General features: G+C 46.3%; 1 protein-coding gene across 1 annotated transcript in view; it reads right to left on the reverse strand.

Moving 5' to 3' along the window:
- The window catches only part of TMEM39A (transmembrane protein 39A), a 29,020-nt gene extending 20,202 nt beyond the window's left edge, over positions 1 to 8,818 (reverse strand). The window contains exon 1 of the mRNA XM_024198406.3: positions 8,402 to 8,818. The gene's annotated coding sequence lies outside the window, so the exon portion shown is untranslated. The remainder of the gene's footprint in view (positions 1 to 8,401) is intronic.
- Positions 8,819 to 9,291: the final 473 nt, after the last annotated feature.

The following is a 9,291-nucleotide window of genomic DNA, read 5'->3' on the forward strand; positions in this document are numbered from 1 at the left end:
TTTTACAGGATTTTCTTAAACAAAAGCAGCATTTCTCCTGTCCGTGCCTGTTTTACCAACTACAATTTTTAATATAAAAGGTAATTCAATCAGTACAACGCATATTACAAAGCAGAAATCACTAGGATTTTTACCAATCAGAAAGATGGAGATTTTCAAAGCTGTTTCAAATTCTAGTGTGTGCGTCTGTGTTTGATGTTAAATTTACCTGTAATATATCTAAAAAATCAGAATTTACCTTGCAGCAACTTTGAATGTCCCTGCTTTCTTGTGCAATGAAATGAGAGATGAATTGCCCGAGTCCTATTCCATGTCATTAGGCTAGAATTCATGCTGGAGAGTATCAATGTAATGGCAACTTCTAGCGACTGTCCATTTACACTTTTGGAGACAGTGAAATTGTGACAGGTATTTTTAAAAGCTGTTCTGAACATTTAATTTGTGTATGGGAGCCTGTATATACACAGTCACACATGCCATTGCTCAGATATACATTGCTTATACACTGCTACCTTGATATAACGCGACCCGATAGAACACGAATTCGGATATAACGCGGTAAAGCAGTGCTCCGGGGGGGCGGGGCTGCGCACTCCGACGGATCAAAGCAAGTTCAATATAACGTGGTTTCACCTATAACACGGTAAGATTTTTTGGCTCCCGAGGACAGCGTTATATCGAGGTAGAGGTGTGTGTATGTATATGTATTATATATATATATTTTCTGTGGGATCTAGATAGCAAATATTTAACTACGAAAGACACGATAACTAATCATCTTGTCCTGGGAGGTTATGAATGCCTCCTGCCAGGTGCAAGTGCCTTCAACTCTCATTGACTTTGGTGGAAGCAAGCATTCAGGACCCTACAAAAGCATATGGGAGGGGGAAGGGGGGAATCTCATCCAAGAAAAATACAACAGGCCAAGCTGACTCATTCTCAGTGTAACTCCACTGAAGTGGTTAGTTATACCCAGGGACTGATTTGGCCTACTGAGTTTACCTGCATGCTCCTTTAAAGACATTCCCAGACCATGAGATCCATTGACACTTTTGTTTTAAATCAACAATTCTGAACCTGCCCCCACAGGCACACGGGTTATGCAGCAGTAGCATGTACTGTACCAGTCAGCCAGCCTGCCTGGCTTTTACAAGCCAGGTTGCATAATGCATACTGTCTACTTCTCACCAGAAGTCTCTGCTTCCGCTTGCAAAATGTTCAGTCCAAAAAGTCAAACAGGGCTGGAAATGACTTAGTAGAATGCACATGCCCCATTAAAGATGTCAGGAAACCTTTCACGAGGCATTGTGATGTCTAATGAATGATTTAGCCAAGTCAAATGATTGAAGATTCACCTATTTAAAAAAATGCACCTGTTAAAAAGTTTCACGCTGTAAAATGGTTGAGGGAGGAGGAGGAAGGAATATACTCCCCCACCCCAAGAGGGGAGCATAGAGCAACAGATCTGGTGGTGGGAGTATTGTTCAGAAAAGCCAGTGCTGGGGGTTGAGTAAGTTCTCCAAGGAGACTAATCGGGGGGAAGGCTGCTCAACGTGGCATCATCACCCCCCCCTTCGCCTGTGGGAGCTCTCTGAGCAAGTCAGAACCATGGAGGTCAGCATGAAATTGTACCAGTTCCCCAATCATGCTCTGGAAGCCCTACACCTATCATGAAAGTCACCCAGAAGGCCACAGTACCTGTGCTTCGTGAAGAGCTAGAAGAAAGTAGGGAGAGATACAGAGACGTGTGGGGACACAGGCTCACCACACACATGGCCCATGAGGGAGCTCCCAAAAGTTGTGGAGATGGGTTGGGTTTGAGGGGCTCAAACTTCTGCTGTAATTGAGAGCAGAATTTGATCCCTGTCTTGTCTGTCTCTGTTAAGCACTAAACAGTTTATAGTGCTATGTAAACAACAACACTCAGCTTACTAAAAGTAAAAGAAGTTTAGAGTACTAGGAACAGAGTTTTCTAATCACTTTTTAAAAAATATAATGGTATCCCCTTTAAAAAAATATTAACCTCTACTTGACTGGGGGCGATGGGGCATATTATTTAATCTTTATAGATATTACAGTAGGGCCCCAAATGTGCTAGACACTTTACAAAAATATAAGTGGTGCTGAATCTGCTATAACATAAGGCAGCTCTCAATGGGTTGCTCTGCAGCCCAGAGTGACCAGAGTATACAGCATTCCAGCTATCCTTCAAGCCGCCCCTTCCTCCCTCCCACCCTATGCGTGGGGCTGTGCAGGAAGGGGGACCCAGAGCTACTGTCCAGAGGTATTTCTCTGGAGACAGCTAAGTTGGCTTTGCAGCCTCTTTGTCACAGAACAGAACAGGGCAGCAGGACTCAGGCCTGTGAAAAGAAATATATTCAAGTACAATGAAAAAAAAAAAAACATTACTGCAGAATTAAGGTTGCAAGATCAGGGAATAAAAAGTCAGATTCCAAGCATTTAAATAGTTCCTGCAACCTTAACTCAGCCCTCCCATATATTAATAGTCTGCACTAATTCCATAACATTAAGGTTCACATTTAACAAGGGAAAGAGGGAGTGGGCTGGGAATTGCCAAAATTTTAAAATTTGGGTTCTTGCACCTTAATCTGCATTTAGGGACTTGAGTAAAAGTGGCTTGATATCCAGAAGAGCTGAGCTCCCCCAGCTTCTCATAGTATCTGCTCCTTTGAATACCAGGGTACATTTATTTCGGTCCCTTAGTGTGCATTTAGATGTCTAAACTGAGTTTAGGCCATAAATACACAACAGTAATGCTGGCTGATTTAATACTGCCAGAGCGATCTTAGTTTTCAGATTGTCCTGATTTCTGGGCATAGAACGTGGGACCACAAGGTACTTAGGTGCTTATGTCTGGGGGTTGGGTGCCCACACCCTAATTTTGGCTATACTGTGATCCACAAAACTGCTGAACACTGCATAAACTCACTCAGCATCTAAGTTTTTCAGTGCAACATTTCCCTCAGTATCTACGTTACTGCCTGCCTCTGGGCATGCACACTGCTGCCTCCTTCAAGGTGTCCGGACACCTGTCTCCCACCTAAGCCCCAGAGCAATTCACAAATCAGGGGAAGACAAGCATTTGGCCAACTAAGTTAGATGGGGGCGCAATCTGGGAGAAGGCGGCGGCAGCAGCAAACCACCTTATAACTTTTAGTCCATCACTACAGCACTTGCCTAGGGATATGGTAGACCCAGGTACAATTCTCCCCTCTCTGTCAGCAGGGGAGAAGAGATGGGGAAGACTCATCTTCAAATCCTAAGAGAGTGCTCTAACCACTGGGATCCGAGATAGTCTGATCTGAGGCTCCCTCAATCTCTCCAGTTGAAGCTGCTGTACTCTGGATAAATAATGAAAGAATAAGTGGAGCAGGGACACTGGAGCCAGTGTCTCCCACCGTGGTGCCCTAACCACTGGACTAAAGACTCATTCCCATTTTCTCTCTGTCTAGTCCAATGACTATTTAAGTATTTATCCACAGTGGAACAGTCATTGGGCCAGAGAGAGCACGCATGGGAATGACTCTGGAGTCCAGTGTTTAGGACAAGTTTGAAGATTCAAAGTTCAGCTGTTTTGAGTTTTACACACCCACACAAAAATGGTTTGTTTTTACCCTCTCCTAAGTCCAAAACACTGGATGGGATTTTACTCAAACTTTATTAAAAAAAAAAAAAAAAAATCTTCCAAGAATTTCAGCCCAAAAGGTAAAAAATTCCCACAAAAAACACAGGAGTAAGAAAACAATGCATTAGACTAATTTATACCAGTATACCAATGTCATTACACCAGTGCAAACATTTCCCTCCTAACGCCAGGTTCAGGCTAGAAAGCTGATCAACTGACCAGTCAACTGACTTATTATTTGACCACCATCAAATATTCCAGCAAGAATGCCCTGATGTAGGCCCAACGTATCTTTTTGATTGCCATCTGTTAGCAAGCCTACTTAAAAGTCTTGATCACTTACTTTACTACATGCTAATCCCACCTGTTGGGGGAAAAGGGCAAACTAATTAAAAGTTGAGCCTCTTGATTGGCTAGAATCTTCTAGAACCAATATTGTATGTAGCTCTATCCTTATGTGTAAACAGACCATCAATGTACATGGCAATTTACAACGCACATGAAATAAAACAGAGTCCCTGCCCCAAGAGATTACAATCTAAACTGACTAGACAATCATACAGAAATTAACTCAGAAGGGACTGGGGAAGAGAGAAGAGGGTTCATGGTCATTAAACCTTTTCCCCCAGCACAAAGAGAAAGAAGCACAGCCATTAAGCTACTTGAATGCCTATTGCCTACCTAGAAAAAGTGGATTTAAAAATGACTTTTTCTTTTATAGTTGTTCTGTGTTTGTTTTATTTAATTTCAATTTTTTCTTTTGTAACTATTCAATCTTGAGTAACGTTCACATTTAAATGCTAACCTAACATTGCTAAAAAAGGTAATAATAATTATTCCTTCATTTTTTATAACTTCATTTCATTGTGTTTTGCATTTTTCTGAGTTAAAACAACTCAGTTAAGTAACTTGGTTTTTGCAATTATACATAAGTATCTATCTAAGGCTAAGCCTATTTGAGACCATAAAGTCTTACTTGGTTTTGGTACAGTTGTTACTATTTTAATAAATTAGTGCTATAAAATATGTCTATATCTGACATTATTTGACCAGTCAATTGGCAAATTATTTTTGGACCGGTCAAATGCCCAACCCTGGTCCTATCTACACTGAAACTACTTTGCAACCTTAGCTACAGCAAGATCCTATCAGTATCACTAGAAAAGTGATAGCTTGCAAATGCTATTCATCTAAAGAACTCAAGATGCTTCACAAGAACTAATTTACTCTCACAAAACCCCTGCTCAAGTAGGAAGGTAAATATTATCCCCTTTTTACAGATGGGAAAACTGAGACACAGAGAAGGTAAGGCCCAAATTTGAAAAATTATCAATTTTGGGTGCTCAACTTGAGACAATTTGGATCTTGTTTTCAAAAGCACTGGGGCAACGCCTGCTGAAGTCAGTGAGAACTATGGTGGCTCAGCCTTTCTGAAAAAATTAGGCCCCACGGCTAGCATCCATGAAGGGACTTAGGCATTGCAACACTGAGTGTCATGGTGACTAACTTTTAAGCACCACGAAAATCACAGGAACAACACTCAGATCCACAAAGCCAAGCTAGAGACACGCACCACACAATGGGATCCACAAAAACCAGGACACTAGGTGCTGAGCTGCCTAAACTACCTAATGGGAGATGCTGATGATAGGGGGGTGTGGTAAGCCTGCCCTCTCTGAGATAGGCACCTCCCAGATGGATGCCCTAACCACTGGACTGCAGAGTCATTCTCCCCTCTCCCTCTGTCTGGGAGAGTCAGTCATTGGCCCAGACAGTGAGAGAATGGCTCTGCAGTCCAGTGGTTAGAGCACCCATGTGGGAGATGGAAGACCCCGTGTCTCCAATCACTCTTTCATTATTTATCTGCAGTGGAACAGCTTCAAAAGGAGAGACTGAGGGAGCCCCACACCAGAATATCCCAGAGCACCTCTCCTGAGATGATGAGACCCCTGTTCAAATCCTGTCGCCGCCTCTAGCAGAGAGGTGGGAATTGAACCTGAGTCTCCCACATCCTAGGCAAGTGCTCTAAGCCAGTGGTCCCCAAAGTGGTGCCCGCGGGTGCCATGGTGCCTGCTGGGGCATCTATGTGCACCCGCCTGCTGACAAGGGAGCGTCCCGCCGCCGAGGGGCGCGACCACCGGACAAGCAGCCGCTGAAATGCCGCCGAGAAGCGGCAATGCCAAGAAGCGTCGCCACCGAAATGCCGCCGAGAAGCAGCATCATCAAGAGGCTTCGCTACCGAAATGCCACCGAGAAGCAGCGGAATTTCGGCGGCGACACTTCTTGACGTTGCCCGCCACACTGAAAGGTTGGGGACCACTGCTCTAAGCACTGGGCTAAAAGTTAGGAGGAGGACGGCAGTGCCACCACCTCCTTCTCCAGACTGTTTTTAAATAGGCCCCAATCCATCAGGTGGCCTCTGAGCATGCCTGCTAGATTGGGCCCCACAGGCAACTTAGGCAGCTGAATGCCTGTATTCTCCTGTATGAGAGGGGTAGTCGTGTTAGTCTGGATCTGTAAAAAGTGACAGAGTCCTGTAGCACCTTATAGATTAACAGACGTATTGGAGCATAAGCTTTCATGGGTAAATACCCACTTCATCAGAGGCATGCTTTCACCCATGAGAGCTTATGCTCCAATACGTCTGTTAGTCTATAAGATGCTACAGGACTCTGTCGCTGTATTCTCCTGGTCTATGAAACAGGTCTATGTTTAGGCAGGAGATAGGCGCCTGGACACCTAGAGAGAGGCACCAATGCACATGCCCAGAGACAGAAACATAGGCTCCTAGGGAACTTTTTCCCAGAAAACTTAGGCACCAAGCGAGTTTAGGCACCTAAGAGTTTATCAGCAGTTTTGTAGACTTAGGCACGTAAGTACTTTGTGGATCCCTCCCAAAGTGCCTCAAATTAGGCACCCAATGTTGCTAGCCACTACTAAAAAGGTCTACCCAGTTGGTTTTCATAAGCGTACAGACTGAGTCAGTGTCAAAGCAAAGAATAAAAACCAGCAGTGCTGACTCCTAGTCCCCAGCTCTCGTCAGTGGGCAGCACTCCCATCCTATATGCTGGTTTGGGCTGCAAAATGAAAATTGACAGCTGCTTGAGAACAAGACACAGAGCAGAAATGTCCACATCTTAGAGAATCCCAATATGATCAGGGCCTACAGGTACTGGGTAAAATCCTGGGTTCAAAAAAGTCAATGGCAAAACCCCATTGACGTCAGTAGGGTCAGGATTTTACCCGTTGGGTATTGATAGGGCCAGATAGTATGGTGCTTTGTGTGAAGGTCTGTTTTAGAGTAACACTTAAAGAAACTTCCTAGAGTGGGGAGTAAGAGGCACCAACAAAGAAACTTGAATGGACATAAACATCAAGAATTTTAGGGGGACCAGAATGGGAATCAAGAGGCTTGGCTTCTATTTCCTGTTCTGCCACTGACACACTGTGTGATCTTGGACCCGCCCTTTCCCATCTCTGTACATCCATTTCCCTATCCAAAAATTCCTGATGGCAATAGGTACACAGTCCTCTGGGTTGGCAACTAAGATGAGGTCTTCTCTCTTAGAACTTCACAATCCACCACTTTGGAGTACGGACATCTCATTCATTCATGTATAGTCATCACAAATGGGAGCGATATGAGGGGCCTGCTGTTCACATCCAAAAATCATGCACAAGAGCTATCATACACTGAAAACAAAGCTATCCTTGTTTCGGATGAATATTCATTGTTAAAGCGACCCCAGAATAGTTAGCATGCAGCCTCATATAATAAGCAGAGTCGTCATCTTAACTGCCACTCCACATAATGGAGGATAATCAATACATGGCTTTCTTAGAGGAGTACAGGGAAGTGCATTGCACACTTCCCACCTTCAAGAGAATGGGGTCTTATCACAAGTTTTATGAGCTTAGATTAATTATGTTTCAACATTTATGATATGTGGCTCTGACCAGTTCTATATATCCCATGTCCTACTCAATCTATCATATTTTCCTTGATCATTTAAAATGCTGGGCAGTGTTCTAAAAAACACCAACCCCAAACATGAGCCCAAATGAACATTGTCATTTGGTGTTTAAAATCCAAACACTAACTTTGCAAACAGCACATCTCTCATCTATTTTCCAAGCACCCCCCTATCATTGGGGTGTCTAAAATCCAGAGCTGGAGCTCAATTTTGCAACTTAAGCCTATCTCCAGAAGAGCTGCTGGAAATAAAGTTTAAAAAAAGCTCATCAGCCCTGCTGCAACTGTGTGTTTCAAGGTTTCTTTTAGACAATGAGTACTTGGGCCAGAAAGAGGGGCAACACTGGACTTACTGGTCCCCCTCAGAAGTAGCAGCCTTTCCTCTGGGGCAGTAATTCTTCCCACACACCCTGCAGCCCAGAGGCATCTAAAGAGTAACTCCCTGGGATAAGCGTGCAGGATCTTCACACATTCCCAGTTTGGGTTTGTAGAAACTCCCCCAGAGCCACAAGCACCCCATTAACGGGGAGGAAAGCCCCACGCAGAAGCCCTAGAGATGCACTAAAATCAATCCTCCCCTCCCCCAACTCTCAGTTTAATGCATTTCAAACTCCCAGCAATTCGTGATTAAAGGAACAAAAGTTGCCTTGACAGAGCCATGGCGGAAAAGGGGGCGGGAAAAGGGAGCCAGGGCCTGAGGCTGGGGGTGAGAGAGATGGGGCTCACAGTGTGTTGGGGGGAGGGCCCCAGGGGCTGGAGAAGGAGCAGTAGCCGGTACTCACACATCGAAGTGCGGATGGAGGAGGTAGTGGTGCAGCTCAGACATCAGCCAGGAGGAGGGTCCCCTTCACACAGCAGCAACAAAGAGCCACACTCCAGCCCCCTCCCCCAACACCAGCAGCTGCTGCTGCAGAGCCCGGGGTCCCTCCCCAGCCCTGGCAGCAGCAGGCACCGTGTTACCCGGGTGGCACGGGCGGGCAGCCTGGCTCCGGCTCCCCACCCCGCGGGGAGACTCGCCTAGCACCTACCCACCCTGCCACCACCCACCAGGGCCAAACGGGCGGGTGCAGCCACCTGCCCAGCAGGGCCAAGCTGCAGGGGCTTGGGGTTCAGCAGCTCCCCGGGGGGCAATGGGGAGGGGGCGGGAGAACCTAGCCCAGCCCCCCCACACTCCTCCTCTCGCCACCTTTCCCCGCGCTCGCCCGCTCCCTTTCCCCCCTCAGCTGCGGCGGCGGCTGCTGCTCCCCAGGAGAGACGTGGCAGTGAGGGCTGATGCTCTCATCACAGGGCGACAGCAGCGGCAGCAGCAGCCAGCCCAGGAAGGGAAACGGGGGTGGCGGCCAGGGAGAGGAGCCATGTTGGTAGTGGCAAAGCCTGCTGTGGGGAGGCGCCCTCCCCTCCCCCTCATGATACCCTCCCTTAGGCACACAGGACTCGCCTTTGGAGCCTGCTCTGCACCCCCCACACTAGGGGGACCTGGAAAGCTACAGCAGGAGCTCAGCTCTCACTTGTGGAGAGGCAGTTTCCCAGCCCTCCTCCTTGTGAAGAGCCTCCCAAAGGCAGCTGATCTCTAGGAACTGAAAGCTGGACACTGATTTTTTAGACAAACAAACTTTGTGTTCGTCAATCGCTGCCCTGGCCCTCTACAGCCACCCACCCACCCAGGTCTGGC

This window comes from Terrapene carolina, unplaced genomic scaffold, assembly GCF_002925995.2.
Source record: "Terrapene carolina triunguis isolate 2854851 unplaced genomic scaffold, T_m_triunguis-2.0 Scaffold242, whole genome shotgun sequence".
NCBI lineage: Eukaryota > Metazoa > Chordata > Testudines > Emydidae > Terrapene > Terrapene triunguis.